Source organism: Macaca fascicularis, chromosome 2 (assembly GCF_037993035.2).
Source record: "Macaca fascicularis isolate 582-1 chromosome 2, T2T-MFA8v1.1".
In the NCBI taxonomy this organism is placed as follows: domain Eukaryota; kingdom Metazoa; phylum Chordata; class Mammalia; order Primates; family Cercopithecidae; genus Macaca; species Macaca fascicularis.
In genome coordinates, this window is record NC_088376.1 from 190935193 (window position 1) to 190957778 (window position 22586).

Below are 22586 nucleotides of genomic sequence, written 5' to 3' on the forward strand. Positions count from 1 at the left end.
ATGCAAAAAGATCATATATAATGGAGAAATAATTAAACTGACATCAGGCTTCTCAACAGCAACAACAGAAGCAAGGGGAAAACAAAGCAGTAGCTTTTAAGTGCTGAAGAAACTTTAAATTAGGATTTTGTGTCTAGATAATCATTTAAATGTAAGGTAAGTTGAAGATGTTCTCAAGCATATGAAGTCTCATGTTGCTGGAAGTCAGGGACCCTGAATGGAGGGACCAACTGAAGCCATGGCAGAAGAATATAAATTGTGAAGATTTCATGGACATTTATTACTTCCCCAAATTAATACTTTTATAATTTCTTACTCCTGTCTTTACTGCAATCTCTGAACATAAACTGTTAAGATTTCATGGACATTTAACACTTCCCCAGTCAATACTCTTGTAATTTCCTATGCCTGTCCTTAATCTCTTAATCCTATCATTTTTGTAAGCTGAGAATGTATGTCACCTCAGGACCCTGTGATGATTGTGTTAACTGCACAAATTGTTTAAACAATATGAAATCTGGACACCTTGAAAAAAGAACTGGATAACAGCAATGTTCAGGGAACAAAGGAGATAACCATTAGGTTTGGTTGCCTGAGAACCAGGTGGAACAGAGCCATATTTCTCCTTTCAAAAGCAAATAGGAGAAATATCGCTGAATTCTTTTTCTCAGCAAGGAACAGCCCTGAGAAAGAGAATGTGTTCCTAGGGAGAGGTCTCTAAAATGGCCGCTCTGGGAATGTCTGTCTTTTACAGTTGCAGATAAGGGATGAAATAAGCCCTGGTCTCCCGTACCACACCCAGGCCTATTAAGAGAGGAAATTCCCGCCTAGTAAATTTTAGTCAGACCAGTTGTCTGCTCTCAAACCGTGTCTGCTGATAAGATGTTATCAATGATAATGCGTGCCTGAAACTTCATTAGCAATTTTAATTTTGCCCTGGTCCTGTGATCTCACCCTACCTCCATTTGCCTTGTAATATTTTATTACCTTGTGAAGCATGTGATCTCTGTGACCCACACCCTATTCTTACACTCCCTCCCCTTTGAAAATCACTAATAAAAACTTGCTGGTTTTGCAGCTTGTGGGGCATCATGGAACCTGCCGATATGTGATGTCTCCCCCAGACACCCAGCTTTAAAATTTCTCTCTTTTGTACTCTTTCCCTTTATTTCTCACACCAGCTGACACTTAGGGAAATAGAAAAGAACCTATGTGAAAAACGTTGAATTATCAGGGGTGGGTTCCCCCAGTAGTTGCCCAGGCTGGAGTGGAGTGCAGTGGCACCATCTCAGCTCACTGAAACCTCTGCCTCCCAGTTTCAGGTGATTCTCATGCCTCAGCCTCCTGAGTAGCTGGGACTAAAGGTGTGCGCCACCTCACCTGGCTAATTTTTGTATTTTTAGTAGAGATGAGGTTTCACTATGTTGGCCAGGCTGGTCTTAAACTCCTGACCTCAGGTGATCCGCCTGCTTTGGCCTCCCAAAATGCTGGGATTACAGGCATGAGTCACCACACTTGGTGTTGTTCTTCTTGCTTGCTTGCTTGCTTGCTTTCTCTCTCTCTTCTTTCGTTTTCTTTCTTTCTTTCTTTCTTTCTTTCTTTCTTTCTTTCTTTCTTTCTTTCTTTCTTTCTTTCTTCTTTCTTTCTTTCCTTCTTTCTCTTTCTTTCTTTTTCTTTCTCTTTCTTTTCTTTCTCTTTCTTTTCTTTCTTTCTTTCTTTCTTTCTTTCTTTCTTTCTTTCTCTTTCTTTCTTTTCTTTCTCTTTCTTTTCTTTCTCTTTCTTTCTTTCCTTTCCTTTCCTTTCTTTCTTTCTTTCTTTCTTTCTTTCTTTCTTTCTTTCTTTCTTTCTTTCTTTCTTTCTTTTCTTTTCTTTTTCTCTTTCTTTCTTTCTATACTTTTCGTATTGGTTGCCCTTTCAAATGATGAATACAGATGTTAATTAAAAAATCGTTTCAATCTAGGAATTATGAATATGCTGGATGAGTCTAGATCTTCTAGTCTTTCCACAGTGATCATTTGTAGTCATGGTGGAATTATCTGACCTTGGTAAGCTTACTCAAATATGAAGATGAAATCTCTAACTTTGGCTGGTTACCACTCTGCTTTTTCTATCCACATGCTATGTCATTAACTCTCTTCAGTTTCTTTTTCCCCCAAATGCATGGTGAAACTTCAAAGTTGATATCAACCATACAGGCACATTCTGGGGAAAGTGGTAGCAAGGATTTCAGTCCATGACCTCAGTCTTTTTCAGGCTCATTACAAAGACATTGGGAGGAGGTGTTAAGGTGTTCGTGGGCCCTTTTATAAAAACTTGTGTGGGAATATTAATAGCCTGGGTTTCAGTTAATAGTAGTTCCCTGTAATATTATTTCAATATAATACTCTATTAAATAAAAACATTTCTCAGATATCTGTAAATCTGTCCATCCTTCTGTAATAGTTTATTAAGCTTTACAATATTTGTCCCAGAACTTTGCTAGGCTACAAGCTAAGGAAACAGGAAAAAATATGTATAGCTTTTGATGTCAAGGAGCTAAGAGGTTTGGAGAAGATGATAATGAAAACAAGAACCATAGGGAAAATAGGTGTTCAAGATAATAGAGGATATAGCAAGAGAAGAAGTTGAATGCTAATCTGGAGTGGAGAAAACTAAGAGAGGTTTTAGGAAAGAGGTATTACTTGAGCTGAGTTTAAAGAATGAATAAAATTGATCAGGGGCTTTAATTTACAAGCAAGTTAAGTGTAAGAGCTGGGGGTAGAGTATAAAATAAAGTTGGAGAGGAGGGCGGGGGCCAGTCTTCTCCATCTTGCTAAGGAGCAAGGACTTGATCCCACACAGGTAGTGGGGAACCACTGAAGGATGTAAACAAGAGAAAATGTGGACCACCCTTGAGATTTAAAAGATGACTTCACCAACTTTTATAGAGGACAGATTGCACTTGATAGAGTTGGATGTAGAGATAGCAAAGGAGAGACAATGAAATCTTAAACTTGAGACATAGTAATGAGAAAAGGAGAGAAGGGGATGAATAAGAGACCTATCAAGGTACACACTAACTTGATGTGCTCATAAGGGAAAGGAGGGATTGAGGAAGCTTCTCAGATTTCTGGTTTAGTTTGGTTTCTTGGGAGTATAATGGAACTATTAAACAGAAATAGGGAAGCTTAGAAGAGGAGAATGGGGCAATAAATCATAGTAATGAAGTAAGATTTTTACACGTTGAGTTTCAAATGCCTATGGGCATTCAGTTAGAGATGTCCATTAAACTGGTCGCAGGGCTGCCATGAGTTGTTATTGAGGTTGTCCACCATTCTAGCATGCCATTCTCTTGATCTGCAATGTGAATGTTGCTCCCTAGTTTGTGCAGAGCATTGTTTGTGCAGAGTATTGTTATAAGTGGTGACCATGTCACTGGTCTAAAACAGAAGGAAAGGATATGAACGAGGAATAAACATTTCATTTAATCTTTAACAAATTTTTGAGTGTGTGTGATGTGCCAGGCACTTTTCTAGGCACTAGGGATACAGTGGTGAGCAAATCAAAATCCTTGATCACATTGGACTTACATTCTAGTGGAGAAAATACTTATTTGCTCATTTTATTTGCTTTCTTGTTATTTATTTGCTTATTTTATTTGCTTATTTTCTGTCTTCTCCATTAGAATATAAGTGCAATGAGAGGATTTAATGGCAGATAGCAGTATTATTAATACATCTGTAATTAATAAATAAGTAGTCAAGTGGATAACTATTCCAAGTAACTTAAAAAACAGGGAGTCCCTGAAGAAATAGCTGGTTCTAGATTTTAGACAGGAATACAAGAAGATAACCTTATAATATCTTCTTATTCAAGAAAGCAAGTGAGTTACCAAAGACTACGATGTTGTGTATGTCCAAAGGACTCAGGAGCCAACTTGAAGAAACTCTTTATCAACTCAGATTCAGACAAGAGAAGAGCCATGACAACTATTAGGGAAGCAGAAAGGTTTATGATAAGAATTGAATTTATATGAGTGTGGAAAAGCTGGGAAGGAAACCAGAGGATCACATCATTAATGTTTTCAGCTTGAAGCTTGAAGTGGCTTGAAAGGCAAGAATTTGAGAAGAGTGTGAGAAGCTTTTAGTCTTCCTCCCACAGGCAAAATGGCAGCTCATGGAGAGCTCTGTGAAGCCACTGAATATCTGCTTCCACTTCCAACTTCCAAATTTTGCCTAAGTTACATCTGACTCCAAGCCACATAGGGAAGATAATTCTGGGAATTGTAGTTTTCAGCCATAGAAGATATGTCAGGAAATTCTCAAGTAAACATAGGACCCCACTCTCCAAATATGGACAACTTGAATATCAATGATGATATTGACAAATACATCACACAATCAAATCCGTGAGTTAATAATGATCTTAGAATAATGATCTGATAACTGGAATAATGATCTTAAGTCAGGCTGACTGCAAAAACAGCCTAAAGTATTCTCTTCCCTATATTCGTGTTCATTATGCTATGTTGGCAGCTCCTTCCATAAAGAAGTATTTTTCCCCATCTCTTGAACCGGGACTAGCCTTATAACTTGCTTTGATGAATAGAAGGCAGCAGAAAAAACAGTATACCAGTTCTGAATATAGTCTTCAAGAAGTCTTGTGTGCTTTCTGCTCTCTTATACAATTTTGCTTTCTCATTTTTGCAACACTGCCACCACTGTGTGACAAAGTTCAGGCTAGCTTCTTGGCCAATAATAGATTACACGGAACAGAATTAAGTCATCTCGGCTGAGGCCTAGACCAGCCAGCTATCAGCTGACCAACAAAGCTCAGCCCAGAGAAGCCAAACTACGCAGCTTATTTTTAATTCCTATTAAAAAAAGTTTTATTGAAGTATAACAGACACACAATAAACTATACATATTTAACATGTACAGTCTGCTAGGTTTTGATGTATGTGTGCACGCATGAGACCATGAACATGATGAGCATAGGTATCCATCATCCACAAAAGTTTTCTGAAGCCCCTTGGTAATCCTTCCTGCTTGTCCCTACTGGTCCTCAACCCCAGGAGACCACTTCCATGCTGTTACCACACATTAGTTTTCATTTTCTAAATTTTGTATGTGTGAATAAAATAGTATGTACTCTTCTTCTGGCTTTTACTCAGAATAATTATATTGAGATTCAACCATATGGGAGTGCTTATCAATAGTTCATTCCGTTTAAGAACAAATTTACCTATTGATGGAATTTGGTTGTTTCCAGAGTTTGGCTTTTACAAATAAAACTGCTATCAACATTCACGTACAAGTGTTTGTATGTATATATGCTTTTATTTCTCTTGGGTGGAATGTGGAATGTTTGGATCATAGAGTAGGTGTATGACAAACTTTTAAAGAAATTGAACTGCCTAAACTGGCAAAGTGCTTGTACTATTGCATATTCCCACTATTATTATTCCCACCAGTATTAAGAACATTCCAGTTCATCCACATTCTCTCCTACATTTGATATAATCAGTTTTAAATTTTATTTTAAATATAGCCATTGTAATAGATGTGGAGTTGTATCTCAATGATTCTGGCTTGTGTTTCCCTGATAACTAATGATACTGATCGTCTTTTCATATGCTTATTTTCCATGTGCTATTTTCTTTGATAAAGTCTCTGGTCAAATCATTTGCCAATTTTTATTGAGCTGTTAATTTTCTTACTATTGAGTTTCTTCAGACTGTCTGAATACAAATTTTTTATTCTATATGTAATTGGCAAATGTGTTATGCTTGTTTGTGGTTTAGAGATTATAGAAATATCAGTTTTTGTGTATTATTCCTCTATTCCGTAGACTTGCTAAGTTAATTTATATGTTCATAAATTTTTTGAAGATTTTATTGGATTTTATTAATAAATAGATTATCTACTCAACTGCTAATAAAGAGAATTTTACTTCTTTCTTTTCAAACCAAGTGCTTCTTATTTATTTTTTCTTGCCTATTCACACTGAATAGAACCTCTAGCACAATGTTGAATAGAAGTAGAAATTTTTGTGATTTTTTTTTCTGATCCTAGGAGGAAGGCATTCAATCTTTCACCATTAAGTATGATGTTAGTTATAGATTTTTCATAAATGCTCTATATCTGATTGAGGATTTCTCTTCTATTTCTATTTTTACCAAGATTTAAACATTTTTTAATTTGATTACCGTTTATTTATTTTATTTTATTTTTTGAGACAGGGTCTCACTGTTGCCCAGGCTGGAGTGCAATGGTGCAGTCTCAGCTCCCTGAGCCTCCTGGCTCAAGTGATTCTTCCACCTCAGCCTCTGGAGTAGCTGGGACTACAGGTGTGCGCCACCATGACAGGCTAATTTTTTTTGTACTTTTTGTAGAGACTGTGTTTTGCCATGCTACTTAGGCTGGTCTCAAACTCCTGGGTTCAAGCAATCTGTCTGCCTTGGTCTCCCAAAGTGCTGGGATTATAGGCGTGAGCCACTGTGCTAAGACTAAGATTTATTTGTTTTTTTAAAATCAGAAATGAGTGCTGTCAAATCTATTGAGATGAACATACAATTCTTAAAACTTGGATTTTTAAAAATGTTAAACTAGCCTTGTATTTCTGGGATAAATACCACACTTGAAAAACAATGGTGAGTCAGGTGCAGTGGCTCACACTTGTAATCCCAGCACTTTGGGAGGCTGAGGTGGGCTGATCACTTGAGTCTAGGAGTTTGAGACCAGTCTGGCCAACATGATGAAACCCCATCTCTACTAAAAATACAAGAATTAGCTGGGTGTGGTGGCACATGCCTTTAATCCCAGCTACTCGGGAGGCTGAGGCAGGAAAATCGCTTGAATCTGGGAGGCAGAGGTTGCAGTGAGCCGAGATTGTGCCACTGCACTCCAGCCTGGGTGACAGAAAACAAATAAACAATAATAAAAAAAAAATGGTGTATTTTTCTTTTATATATTGTTGGGTTAATTTGCTAAAATTTTGTTTAGAATTTTAAATCTATGTGAGAAATACTAGCCCATGGTTTTTTTCCTTATAATTTTTTTTTTTTTTTTTTTTCCTCACAGTAATGCTGGCATCACAGAATGGACTGGTATGCATTCCCTTACACTGTGAGGCCTGAGATTCCATGGGTTGCCTTGACATCTTCAAGCCTCCTGGGCTTCCAAGGCCTAGCTGCGTGTTCCTGTGCTCTTATCAGATCTGCCTCCCACCAGTGTGAAAGTTTCTCTGTCCAACTAGTTCTTCTATTAGCTGGACCAATTGCACTCTACCTAGTCTTCAACCTAACAGGTTTTATCTCCCTGTCAGCTTGTAAAATTATTCAAAGAAACCAATCACATCCTCCCATAGGGACCAGTGGTCACCCCACCCTGTTTTCCCTACATAGCCTGCCTCCCACAGTTCCTGCTTTACTCTGTTCCTGAGTGCAAGCTTCATGTGGCCATGTGGCTTGCAGTATCATTTTCCCCAGTCTGTGAGTACTGTATATGTGACTAATCTTAATCTCTTAATCTCTTAGTCTCATCTGTGCAGTGTTAGGTGTTGTGTGTTTGGCCATCTTGTTCTACTCAGGGAGGGGACCCCTCCTTAACGAACAGGGTGAGTAGGAAGTGATTAGAACATGTCTTCATTTCAGTTCTCTAGAAGAGCTTGTGAGGAGTTTGTATTATTCCTTCCTTTAATGTTCGGTAGAATTGACAGTGAAGCAAAGTGGCTTGGGGTTTTCTTTATGGGAAAATTTTAAACTATAGATTCACATTTATTAATAGATATATGGTTATTAGGTTGTAATTTCTTCTTGATTGAGGTTTGGTAGTTTCTGTCTTTCAAGATTTTCTTTTTTTTCCCACTTCATTAAGGTGTGAATTTGTAGGCATAAGGTTGTTTGTATTGTTTGTATTTCCTTATCATTCTTTAGTAATCGTAGATTCTTTCATGAGGTTCCCTCTCTCACTGTATCTTCTCTCTTTTTCATGATCAATCTGGCTAGCGGTTTATCAAGTTTATCAATCTTCTGAAATAACCAACTTCTGGTTTCATTGATTTTTCTCTTTCTTACATCATTAGTTTGTGCTCTGGTATTTATGATTTCCTTTCTTCTATGACTTTGAGTTAATTTAATCTTTTAAAATAGTTTCTTAAGGTGGAAGCTAAAGTAATTTATCTGAGATCTTTTTCTCTTCTAATACTAGCTCTTATAATAAATTTCCTCCTAAGTAATACTTTACTGGTATTTCATCAAATTTGTTATGTTCTGTTTTCACATTCAATACAAAATAATTTCTGACTTCTCTTTAGTTTTCTTCTTTAACCTCTAAGTTATTTAGAGTTGTATCAATTAGTTTCCAAATGTTTGAGAATATTCCAGATAACTTTTTGATATTAGATTTTATCACGACCAGTGAACACATTTTGTGTGGCTTTAATCCATTTGAATTGAGACTTGCTTTATGTCTCAGAATACAGTCTCTTTTGATAAGTGTTCCATGTACACTTAAAGAGAATGTGTATTATGCTATTGTTGGATGGCATACTTCATAAATGTCTATTAGGTCAAATTCTAATATTCTATATCATGCATCAGTAAACTTTTTTTTTTTTAAAGAGAAGATAGTAAATATTTCAGGCTTTGTGGGCCCTAGATACTGTGTCACATTATACTACTCCTAAAGTGGAAGCTGAAATCATTTATTCAAGATGCTTTTTCTTTTCTTTTTTTTTTTTTTTAAGACATTCTCCTTCCTCTGTCACCCAGGCTGGGGTGCAATGGCACAATCTCGGCTCACTGCAACTTCTGCTTCCTGGGTTTAGGCCATTCTTCTGCCTCAGCCTCCTGAGTAGCTGGGATTATGGGTGCCTGCTGCTATGCCCGGCTAATTTTTGTGTTTTTAGTAGAGATGGAGTATCACCATGTTGGCCAGGCTGGTCTCGAACTCCTGACCTCAAGTGATCCACATACAAAATCATTCGATGAAATGATTTTGTAACATTAATGATTTTAAAGGCTTTAAACTGTTGGTTTAAACTCTTGGCCTCCCAAAGAGCTGGGATTACAGGTGTGAGCCACTGCGCCCAGCCCTTTCTCTTTTTTTATAATGGCACATAGTACTATCGATTTTCCTCTAAGTACTGCTTTAGTGGTGTTTTCATTTTCATTTGTTACAAAATATTGGCACCTAGTGCCAATTTCCTTCTAAATCCTACTCTTCTGTTGTAATGTGAAAGCAGCCATAGACGCTATCTAAGTGAATGAACTTAGACACAATTTAAGGGATTGCTGGGTCAAATGGTCGTTCTGTTTTTAGTTCTTTGAGGAATTGCCACACTGCTTCCCACAATGGTTCAACTAGTTTACACCCCCCACCAACAGTGTATAAGAGTTCCCTTTTCTCTGCAACCTTGACAGTATCTGTTATTTTTTGACTTTTTAATAATAGTTGTTCTGACTGGTGTGAGATGGTATCTCATCATGGTTTTAATTTGCATTTCTCTAGTGATCAGTGATGTTGAGCTTTTTAACATATGCTTGTTGGCCGCATGTATGTCTTCTTTGGAAAAGTATCTCTTCATGTCCTTTGCTCACTTTTTAGTGGGGTTGTTTGATTTTCTCTTGTAAATTTTTGTATATTCCTTATAGACGTTGGGTATTAGAGCTTTGTCAGATGCATAGTTTGCAAATATTTTCTCCCATCCTGTAGGTTGTCTGTTTACCTTGTTGATAGTTTCTTTTGCTGTGCAGAAGTTCTTAAGTTTAATTAGATCCCATTTGCCTTTTGTCAGTTTTTGTTTTTGTTGTGATTACTTTTGACATCTTTGTCATTGAAATCTTTGACCGTTCCTATGCCCAGGATGGTATTGGCTAGGTTGTCTTCCAGGTCTTCTACAGTTTTGGGTTTTACATTTAAGTCTTTAACTCATCTTGAGTTGAGTTTTGTATATGGTGTAAGGTGGAGGTCCAGTTTTAATTTTCTGCCTATGGCTAGCCGGTTATCCCAGCACTGTTTATTGAATAGGGAATCATTTCTCCATTGCTTGTTTTTGTCAGCTTTGTTGAAGATCAGATGGTCTTAGGTGTGTGACCTTATTTTGGGGCTCTCTATTCTGTTCCACTGGTCTATGTGTCTGCTTTTGTACCAATACTACACTGTTTTGGTTACTGTAGCCTTGTAGTATAGTTTGAAGTCAAGTAGCGTGATGCCTCCAGCTTAGTTCTTTTTGCTTAGGATTGCCTTGTAGACACTGGGGCCTACTTGAGGGTTGAGGGTGAGAGGAGGGAGAGGGGCAGAGAAAATAACTATTAGGTACTAGGCTTAGTACCTGGGTGATGAGATAATCTGTAAATGAACTCCTGTGACATGAGTTTACCTGCATAAAAAACCTGCACATGTACACCCGAACCTAAAATAAAAGTTTTTTTGAAAGGAATTCACAGAATAAAACAATAAAATTGTGGTTGGTTGAATCCATCATTAAGATTTTATCTTAATGAAACAGAATTTTATCTCTAATTGATTCATTGACTTTTTATAGACCCTTAATATTTACAGTTACACTCATGTCTCCAAAGACTTGCAGATGTGGCCTGCCATTTCTCTCTGCTCAAGTCTTGCCTCTATTCCTTTTCTGGATGTGATGCCATCAGGGATTCGTGGGCAGTTTTCACGTGGTTCTGTGGTTACTGATTCTGAACCAGGAAGCCAACATCTCTATGTACACATCACGACCTGTTCATAAAAGATGAAATGATTTTGTAACATTAACGGTTTTAAAGGTTTTAAACCTTTTTTAAAAAAAATCTCTTTGGACTTGTGTTCTGCATTTAGATTGAGATTCTTACAGAAAACCCCAAGTACAATTCATCGTTTATTAGAGAAGATATTTGCCTTTCAGAAAGAAAATGAAAAATGTGGCCTGACTACGAGCTCTTGAAGGCAAGAATGGTATGTTTGTTATTTTTCTGTATTCACAGATGTGATCATTCACGATACATTCACATTGCAGCATGAATGAACAGATGCTTGATAAATGTTGTCCAATTGACTCACTGACTGAGAAATGGATGTTTCTTCATTTGTAAAATATAAAGAATAATAAAGCCTACTCTCCTCTCAAAAACAAACAAAAAAAAGATTACCCTGGTTTTGAGCAATTTGATTGTAATGTACCTTGGTGTATTTTCCTTCATGATTCTTGTGCTTGGGGTTTGTTGAACTTCCTGGATCTGTGGCTTTATAGTTTTCATCAAATTTAGAAAAATTTCAGTTGTATTTCTTGAAATAATTTTTCTTTTCCCCCTTTTGAAACGTCCTTTAGGCACTTATAAATATGTGTACATTAGTCGGTTTCAATTGCGTGACAGCTCACAGATCTGTTCATTACAAAATGTTCCCTGTTCTCTGTGGTTTTATTTTGGATAGTTTCTATTGCTGTATATGCAAGCTTACTAATCTTCCAATCTCTTCTTCTGAAATGCTAATCTGCCATTAACTACATTCAGCATTTTCATTTTACACATTGTGGTTTTAAGCTCTAAAACTTTGGTTGGGGTCTTATAAATATCTTTTACATCTCTATTTAACTTTTCAAATGTGTGGAATACAGCTATAATTTTAAAAATATTGTTGGTTGCTAATTCTAACATGTGCTGACCATTCTAGCTTGGTTTTGATGGAGTGACTTATTTTCTTACTTCTCTCCAGGCCTAATAATTATTTATGGGTTGCCAGATGATGTAAATTTTACTTCGTTGGGTGTTGAATATTTTTGCATTCCTATAAGAATTTTTGAGCTTTGTTCTGGGTTACAGCTATGTTACTTGAAAACAGTTTGAGCTTTTGGGTCTCGAATGTTAGATTTCTTTGATGAGACAAGCTCAGTAGTTAGGCTAGTGCTAATTAATCCCTTTCATTGAGATAAGACCTTTCTATGTACTCTTCCCAATGTTTTATGAATCATAGGGTTTTCTAGTCTGACTCATGGGCATAAGCACTATTCTTGACCACACGTGAATGACTGGCACTGTTGGCTCTCTATATTTGAAATTCTCTATAATAGAATTAAAAAAGGGATAATGTCAGGGAAAGCAACAGAGCCATAATGAGTACTGTTTTAGTTAGGGTGGTCAGGGAAAGCCTTTCTTATGGGATGAGTTTTGAGAAGAGGCTTGATTGAAATGAATTAGCAACATGAAGATTAAAATAAGTTAAGTCTATAGTGTGCTTCAGTTAGAAAGCCATTGATGGCTTTATTCTATTTTACTGTTTTCAGTGGAGAGTGGGGGATGAAGTTTGAGTGAACTGGCTGAAAATGAGGAGGGGAAGACGGTATTCTTTTTGTTTTTGAGACATAGCTTTGCTTTTTTATCCAGGCTGGAGTGCAGTGCAGTGGTGGGATCTCAGCTCACTGCAACCTCTGCCTCCCAGGCTCAAGCCATTCCCCTGCCTCAGCCTCCCGAGTAGCTGGTACTACAAGCATGCACCATCACACCCAGCTAATTTTTGTATTTTTACTAGAGATGGGGTTTTGTCATGTTGGCCAGGCTGGTCTCGAACTCCTGATCTCAAGTAATCCGCCTGCCTTAGCCTCCCAATGTGTTGGGATTACAGGTGTGAGCCATTGTGCACGACCAGTATTATTCTTTCTAATAGTTTAGTAGAAATACCTTTCTAATAGGAAGGGAAGAGAAGAGAGCTGTTTTTCTTCTCTCTGGTGGGAAGGATATTAAGCATCTCTGATACAGTACAGAATTTTCCATGCCTCTGCTTGGAATTATCATCTGACTGTAGCTTGCTTCCTGGGGCCACTTTTTCTGATCCTATTTCCTTTGAATTTTAGGTAGTTTTCTTTCTTTCTTCTTTTTTTTTTTTTTTTTCTGCCTAGTTATCTTCTTCAGCCCTGCATAATTCCCTCCTTTAGGGAGCCACCTTTGAATCTCTTACCAATACCAGGTACCATGTAGAGAGGATTACCAGAATCCTGTGCTGTCGGAGGCTTTTATTTCCTCAGCTTTTACACACATCGATTCTTCAATTGTTTGTCTTTTTACTTGTTTTCTCTCTACTGACTTTTGACTTCATTATTCACTTTCCATTTCAACCTTGTCTTGCCTTTTAGACTAGATTTTCAGCATTGTTTTCTTATCCATAATCTTGTCTACTTGTTGGCCAAAAATTAGGTCCTTTGTATACACTTTCTTGGGACACACTGTCTTGGGATTATTTCAATGCCGTCCCAGGATCTATGTGCTGTTTACTGAAGTTAAGCTACTAAAAACCACACATTAGGTTGTTATCCTACAGTTCTGGATACCTTCTTGGTAAAACTATGGCCAGTTTGTGCTCAAATTAACATCCCCCACGGCTAGCTAACCTGTCATGAGAGGCAGAAAAACATCACTCTTATAACCAGAATCCCTGGGCCCAGTAACCAGTAATAGAGACCAGGGCAGAACTGCTGTTTCTGCATCCAAAGGCGCAACTCCACAGTTCTGGAAACTGTCAGAACACTGTGGTTTATTCTAAAGCACCCACTAAGGCATTTTTTTCCAGCAGTTCAGTCCTGCTGTTTTCTAATGTTTTGTGTGATGACATGGGAAGTGTGCATAAAGCACTTTTGTTGAACAATGAGTATGACGATGGTTATCTTGAGAAAATCACTAGGGATCTAGTTTGAATTGCAACTGAATTATCTGCTTCTTACCATGGAATGTTTTTTCTACTTGAAAGAGTGACTGCCAGACAGACCATGGTTATTCAGATGTGTGCATTTGGAAAATACTTTCTCAAAAATGAATGAAATGAACTTGTTACTTCAAGAAAGCGACTGATAGTATTTGTTGTCAATGATAAATGTCAAGTTTTCAAGCAAAGGAGGATGCCTTATATTTATGGGGTTTACTTTAGTATTTTTTTCTACTTAACTTTTCTGTAAATTATCCAAGTGATGGCCAGGAAACGGCCTCTATTAAGCAACTCCTCCCATACGGTGTTCTGTTATTTGACACAACCAACCGGTACAATTCTTGTTGTGGTAAAGGAGCTATTTCTTACAAAATAAGATTTTAGTGGCCAAGGACTACACTTTAAAAATGTGATTTAGCAATTGTATTATCTTACCAGTAAGGGGCAGCAAATAACAATGTTTGTTGGAAATACTAAGCCATTATTGTACAGTAATTTGGAATCTGTCCTTTTCTTCTTTTGTTTAATGAATAAATCTCTGACTCCTGTCTCACTCTTCCTACTGATGTTAAAGTCAGAGAGATTGAGGATAAAAGGGATATTCTAAAGGGAAAAGAGTAAATTATAACATTTAAACTACAATAGTAAGAACAGGATAAAATCTGCAGTACTTTTACGCTGACAAATGGTGACTTTCTTTTCTAAGTTGGGTCTTAGTAACTGCCATAAACCAAGTATCTACAAAATGTATTCAGTCCACTAATGAATACATTAAAAGTAAAATGAATGAATGAATACCATTAATGAATACATTAAAGGTAAAAGTAATATCTTGCCTTAGTTCGGTATTTCTATCAAAAGATTGGTTTCTCATCTGTGCTTTAGCCATCTAGTTTAATAAAAACTTTTATGTCATTTTAATAAGTATTTATCAAGTACGTACCATAACCAGGGCCGTTCTAGGTATTTGAGACAAAGGATAAGCAAAATAGATTTAATACCTGTTCTTGGGGTACTCTGCTTTAGAGGGGAGAGTTATCCAAACTAAGGGAGGGGTTAGGTAGAACAGAAGAAATGATGAACACCCAACATAAACAGAGAGTAAGATGCTAGTGAAAGGATGGACAAAAGCCCAGTGATTGCGCTGGCAACATTTCTTCAGAAACTTCTTTCAAATCTTTCACTATTTTTTTCCCATCACAAACGCTGGTGTGGAATGTAATGTTTTTCTTTCATCTGGATAAAATCTCTATCTCCATACCCTTTTCTGTCTGAAGGATAAAGCTTAATGATTTTCAAGTAGACTTCATTGCTCCATGGATTTCTCAGTGTTTCACTTGACTCAAATTCAGAATCTGTTCTCCCTAACACTCGTTCACCTTAGGGTTAGGAAACAACTGTTGTTGTTGGAGCTGTCTCAATGCTGTGTTGTCATCTTTGAAACATAACTCATTGCATATGGTACTCGTGAGTTCTGTTTCCATGCTGACATCAATATCAAGGTGTGAGTACAACCAAGATGTGATCTGCTGTGGTGCCTTCTGGCGCTCCAGAGGACCTCTGCAGGGCAGCTAATGGGCGTGCACACACGTGCGCGCTCTCTCTGTCTCTCCAACTTTTACATCCTTTCTGGAATCTTTCAGAATCCCCAAGCCAAACCGGGCTATAGGATGCTCACTGGGGCTGCATCAGATCTCTTACAGCCCCTATATCCTGTGTGGCTATATTTAAGAAATTGAACCTATATTCACCTCAAAAAGAAAATTATGTGGAAATATTCTGTGGAATAGAATATTTCAGTTGCTCAGGGTGCCATAAGTAAAGTAGGCTCAGAAACCGTTCACTTTTACAGTCCTTCATATATTCTGGGGGTTTCTATTATCCATACCTATACTTTGAAACTTAATAGTTGGAGGAATTAAATGAGATATACAGTCTTTTACGAGGCTTTTGAACTTGAGGGCTGATATTTGCACTTATTCCAGAAAAGTTTCCTTGAATGAGGGGTAGTCTAGTCAACTAATGAAAAGGAATTTAGAGGAAAAAAATGATTCAATATGAATCAAGCAATGATTTACAATTTGACCTACATGTTCAACTACACTGTTATTTAAGAATCAAAATCAAACCAACACATAACTTCTATCTTAAGTATATTTCTCTTTTCTTTTTACTGCTAATCTTCTCAAAAGAGAAATACCTACTTCTCAATCATCCAACATGTAAAATTTCCCAGTCATATGGCATATATGAAATGGAAACAGAAATACTTTGCAATTTCATGAACAGTCTTATTTCAAGTTTACTAATGTTCATCTGCATTAGAAAGAATACAGAAGTTTCTGTGTTTTCCAGAATTCCAATATTGTCTGTAAGTTTTAGATTCACCTGCAGAGGGCAGCAAATAGCAGTGCAAATCCCTGTTCTTTAAAGGTTTAGACCTCAGGTTTGGTAGTAGCAATTGATTATGCAAGCATGAATGCTTGTTTACGTTACTTAAAATCAATACTGAAAGGTTTTTTTGACGTAAGAAAGATTTTTTTGTGGCTACTTAAAAAAAATAAAAGTAAATGCTGGGCTGACAGTGAAAAAGACGTAGTCAAATTTATTTTTGGTAGCTCTTTATTCCTCTGGTACTTCTAGAGCTTTTTTTTTCTAGACAACTATGACTCGCTCACTTAAATAAGTTTAAGGCAGAAACCATGAGAGAAAAGTAAAGCACTGACATTGGTTTTTTGCCTTAGTGGCATTTGCTGAGCACAGAAGATCTCAAGCATTTGTTGTTAAGGGTTCATGAATGGAAGACAAAGCCTATGACCCACTCAAGTTTGACATTATATCAGGAGATTCCTTCTAAACAAAACCAGAACCTAGTGTTATACTCCGAGTTTAAGAATGCATTAGAAATAAACTCTGACAGTAAACTGGAACAAAACAAAAAATTTCCTGTCTTGAAACTTGATTATTCAACCTTGATTCTCCTGGGAGGTGGAAAGAATTTCTCCTGAAGATTTGCAACCACAATTTGGCTTCTATTCAAGTTTGCATCCAGAATTCACACCACCTGGTGTTATGTAACACACACACACACACACACACACACACACACACACACACACACACACTCAAGCAAGAAACCTGAAGCCAATGATTTAGTTTAAATTGATGCAGCACTAATAATGTCCACAAATACCTGACAGAAGCAAATGCTAATCCTCCCATGAAGAAATCCACTTTCATCTCAGGCCTCATATAATGTCCACAGATAAAGTTCAAATGAAAATGAGAAAATTCAGGCCAGGGACGGTGGCTCACGCCTGTAATCCCAGCACTTTGGGAGGCCGAGGTGGGTGGATCACTAGAGGTCAGGAGATTGAGAACATCCTGGCCAACATGGTGAAACCCTGTCTCTACTAAAAATACAAAAATTAGCCGGGCATGGTGGTGGACGCCTGTAATACTAGCTACTCAGGAGGCTGAGGCGTGAGAATTGCTTGAACCCGTGAGGCGGAGGTTGCAGGGAGCCAAGATCGTGCCACTGCACTCCAACTGGGGCAACAGAGTGAGACTTTGTCAAAAAACAAACAAACAGAAAAGAAAACAAAGAAAAGAAAATGAAGAAAATGAGAAAGCTCAAAGTAAGGAGAAAAAAAATCACTAAATATATAGGGAAACAAGACACTGTGAATGAGAGCAACTATAAACAATATTAAGGCTCAAAAGTCTTCATATGTAGGAATTCTAAAACTGAAAAAATAAAAATAAGCTTGTTTACAATGTTTCACACAAACATATAGAATGGTGAGTAAAAAGTTAATAGATGTGTAAAACCCAGCCGTTCTAGAAATGAAAAATATAATGAAAATGGACGATTTTACACAAAGTTGTCTGTAATTGAGACCCAGAGTTGTAAAGAAACAGAAAATACAAAAGAGACACGAAGGACAGAATAAGACGGTCTAATATTTATCCAGTTGGGATTATAGAAGAAGAGAGAGATAGAGATAGAACATGAGGTAGAAGCTATATTTGAAGATACTGAGAACTTTTTAGAACTTGTGGAATAAAACAAGCATTAGATCCAGGAACTCTAGTGAACGAGGATAACTTAAGAGAAGTCAAAGTTAGAGGTTCAGCAAATTGCAAATCATTACACAAGAAAGAAGAAAAAAAAATAGAAAAAAAGAGGAAAATATTCTTAAAAATTTGATGGAATTTTTTCTGAGTAAGAAATTTATCCAAATCCCATTTCCTGCCATGTCTCTAAGAAATAATTTGTCTTATTCTTTTCCCCAAATACTTGGACAAGAGCTAGAAAAACCTGTACTGTAAATCGTATTCCTGAATAAAAGAAAATGAGAACATTTTTTTTGGGGGGGGGGTATGGGTCAATTAGAAAGGTTTTATCTTAGTTGACACCTGTTAGATGTTTCTGGAGCAGTGTCAAGACGTGATGTGGACACCTCTATCTTTGAACAGGTAAACGTGGTATTACGTTTGTGCTAGTATCACAAAATTAAATTCAGCTGAGCTAAGCTGACAACGTACAAGATACAATTTGCTCTGAGAAAACCACCGTGCGGCATAATGGTTACCAGCAAGCTGAGTAACAGGCAATAAACAGTCCGGTTATTCTACAGTCAATTTACTTCTGCATGAACCCAGTCGCTGATGTGAAGGGGAGGGGTCAGCGTAGTTAGGGAATTTGAGGCTCCTGTGACTGCGCATGCTCTAAGCTCCAAGCCCACAACCTCCTTTGAACGAAGACTACCGCCAACGCTAGCGCAAGGGGGCAGATGTGGTTGTGGGTTTTGTCCCTGCAGAGCTAGAAAAATAGTCCATTTAACATCTCAGCAAGCAAGTCGCAGGAACCTTCTAAAGCTCCACCCTCTAAACCGCAGCTGTATATACGGAAGTGATACTATAATCAAAATAAGGAGGAGGAGGGGGAGAGGGGAGAAAAGGGGATACAAAGATACAAATAAAAGCAAAAAAACTTCACTTTTCTCGAGTAAGTACAATTACCTGTTCACAAATATTTGGGAATAGGCGCAAAGATTTACTTTAAAATAATTTTTTAACATAGTTTCCTTAATAATTAATGAAGGTATACCTTTCTCTATTGAATACTTGCAAACATACTTATTCAAAGAGCATTCATTATAACTTTTTCTTCTCATTCTCTTAAATGCCAACAATGTTTTTCGCTTTTTCTCTGTCAAGATTTATTTTGGGAGGGAAAAGTTGAAGGAAACTTTCTCAAAATTTAATACATAATTCTACGTGATTACATTCAAAACTGTTCTTGCAAGATTTGAATTCAGAATATTATTTAATAATATTTCAGTAACTATGTTTACTTATTTTTTAAAAATTTAAAAAAGGAATTGTCTAGAATATTATTTAGTTATGATATTTCAGTAACTACATTTACTGAATTTTGTTTCATTTCAGAAAAATAAAAGGAATTGTCTTTGTTCTATATTGAGTTTTAAAAATGAGAATGCTAACTCTTTTGATTTTAGTGAAGTGAGGTGAAGGACCAGAGGTGAAGTTATGGTAGGTTTCATGGTCAAATGAAGGAGACTCATTTTAAAGTTCAGGCTGCCACAAACACTTTGGACAAACACTTGGACACTTTAAATTCATGTCTACTGCACACCGTTATTCTTCCTTTGTAGTTTTCTTAACAGGATGCTATAGGATGTTTTGAAATCATTAAGTTAAAGCCAACACTCGTTATTTGAAGAACATGGTTTATTTCATATTATATTATATTTTTGGGCTAAGCAACATTAAATTCCAGCATAGATTTATTTTTTTCCCACCCTCAACAACAGCAACAAACTGAGCAGATTATACCTCATAGATTCCTAAAATTCATGTTTGAACATTCTCTGTAGTTTGGGCAATTGGTGTTAAAATTGTTAAAATAAACTTGACTGTTTTTTCTTGTCTTTTTTTAAATGAAAGAAAACAACTACTATATATTATTTTTCATTAATGGGAAAATTTTGAGAAAGAAAATGCATTTAAATTTTGGCTCAAGTTTAATTGCATACATACACAAGTCTCATTCAGACAATACTCAACAGAAAATACGAATATAAGAAATCTGTTGTTCAACCTGAGCCTCTAAACATTTTGCATATGATATACTAATAAGAACAGGGAAAAGGACAGTCAATTCCTAATATATGCATGCATTTATAATTGAAGTTATGTTTGTGTAAGTATGGCAAGTAGAATAGATAGTATTTAAACCTTTAGATTGATAGGATGACAAAATAGGAAAAAACCCCAAAGCTTAACACAAAAAGTCATTGTTGAGTTCAGTTTCATATTTTGAAACACTGAAACGAATAGAAACACAATAAATCAATCTATAAACTTGCAATTTACCTTTTATTCCCTTTTTTCTAGGATATGTAATGACAATACAAGTTTGTGAACAGAGGGACAACCATGACGAACAGGCTTCTTGGAGAACAAGGCGAGTCCAGTTCAGTTGCCAGAGTTAACATATAGTGTGTTTCCTGTGATTGGTGTGGTTCTCAGGTGCTTGCTGTAAATTTGGGCAGTGTTAAAGGGTTGGCATTTCTATGTTTGGTCAACCTGATAGTGCTTGTACCATAATCATATAGGATGGTGAAACAGGTGTGGGACTTAAGTCCTTAAGAAATTTAAGATCTAACTTTTTAAAATGTAAAAGATCTAATCTTTTATATCATTAAGATTTGATCTTTTAAGATGCTTGAGTTAAGCGAAACTCATAAGAAACTGGTAAGTTGTTTCTCTAGCCTTTAAAAATATATGGAGTGAGTTCTATAATTCCTCAAGAGGTAAGAGCTGTTTCTTTTGAGCTGAAGAACATATCACATTTCCTATTTCATTGCAGAGATATTTCCCTACTTAAAAATGTTATCCTCTTTTCATCCACACAAAAATTGTGAAACAGAGGGGGTTGGGGCCAGCAAGGAAGTTATGAAGAAAAGTAATTTCACACTAGGTGGGCTGGAAGCCAATAGCTTAATTTTAATGTGACCAAGTAGATTATTTATTATTTATATCTGTTTTAATATAATAATAATTATAAAGACAATAATAAAAAATATTGTCTTTAAAATAGGTGATTTAAAACATATTTATATATTGCATAAATGATTAATAATGTATGATTAGCAAGCAGCTTTTTGAAATTTATCATTATGCATAGACATTTCCAGAAAATTAGTGTTCTATGAATTTTATGTATTTCATTATCAGTAAGGTATTCTCTAATCCTTGAAAAATAAGCACTGCTTTTCTATTTTTAGCAACCTCTCAGTTTCCTTTTTGATAAGAGCTCACTTGTATTTCTTTTATTACATATAGAAGTGAAGATAAACATTTGGGATATATGTGGAAGGGACAGAAATAAACACATGTCCTTTAAGTAACTTACAGTACTCTTTATAGTTGGTATAAAAACCAAACACTCATGAAGAAATTGGAGATATTTAAAACAAATAAGGAATTATTGGAAATAATATTGAGAGATACTGACTTCAAGCGCAGTATGGATTCAGTTTCAAGGAAGAAGTGAAATTGAATCTGTACTTTGAAGGATAAGTTGCTTAACATCAAGGAGGTGGAGGGCACTTCTTGTGGGAGAGGAAAACAAAAAGCCTGAAGAGCAATGGAGACAAGAATGAGGAAGGCACATGGTGAGGACAGGGGAGAGAGGGACCAGACTGGAGAAGATAGCATTTGTTGGGACTAAGGAGGACAGTGGGAAGTAAGATTTTCCAGAGAGTGTACTTTGCTTATAAAGACCCTAAAAGCCAAGCAAGAGAGTCTGGATGCAGTGAAATAAGCAACAGAGAGACACTGATATTGAGTAGTTTCTTAAGTATTAATATTTGCATATAAATGAGTAGTATTTTTTCTAATACTTAATAGAACCTGAAATTACACCTCTAGTCTTGTTTTCATCAACTTAGAATTTTCATTTCAAATGAAAATTTCACCTTTATTATTTAAAGGATTGAAATAAAGCCCTAATCTAGAACATATGAAAAAACGTCTCTGAATGCATCAATAGAAGAAATTGCTCCTGGAATAATTGCAGTTATGAATTCAATAAGGTAGCATTACATTTTTCTAGAAAGCTAAACAAGCTTTGAGCATGCCAGTCTTTTAGTAATAAGGATGGCAGTATAGAGCAAAGGAAAAGACTGTGAGTACCCACAGGGTGGTATTTGTGGCTGTGTATGGGGTTATTGGGAGTTACTGTTCTACCATGGAGAGCCAGGAGCAGAAGGCCATCGACGACTTACCGGCTCTTCTCCACACTCAGAAACAGGAAACACATAATGCAGAACACCAGGTTGCATGTCAAATGCCCTCTGACTCACTCCTTAGTAGGGGGAATAGTGATAAAGAATGCAAATTCCTATTTTGTAGTCTTTTAGCATTTTTTCAAGAGCATTTGCTTTATTTCACTTTATCTCCGTAGTTGTTCATCTCTAATCTGAAGAAAGCAGGTTAGATGAAAGTTGCTTAGCATCAAGTTAATGATTAGCAGAAGAACCATAATTCAACTTCAGCCTTTTCTGATTTCAAATCTGGAATTTACCTTTGTAACAAGCATCTTTGGTGATTCTTATGCACATTGCTTTGGTTTTCTATGTCTATATAAATCAGTAAGGTAATTTTAGTGTCCTTGCAGAGGAAGAAACTCTGTGGTAAAAATTGGAACTGAAACTAAAAACAAGTTTTGATGAAAGATTGCTTTGACAAGATTTACCATTGTTACTGTTGATAAAATAATATGCTTTTTACTCAAACAAAAATTTTATCGTTTCTGGCCTAACCAAAGTGTGTAAATTCTTTGAAAAAATTCTATTCTTCCCAGATTGACTTCAAGCA

At 36.4% G+C, this 22586-nt stretch overlaps 1 long non-coding RNA gene across 1 annotated transcript; it reads left to right on the forward strand.

Annotated features, from left to right (window-relative positions):
• Nucleotides 1-18593: 18593 nt before the first annotated feature.
• On the forward strand, nt 18594-21302 carry LOC135969428 (uncharacterized). The gene is made up of 2 exons (XR_010584690.2): nt 18594-18687; nt 20100-21302. It is a non-coding gene; the product is annotated as an uncharacterized lncRNA (long non-coding RNA).
• The last annotated feature ends 1284 nt before the right edge of the window (nt 21303-22586 follow it).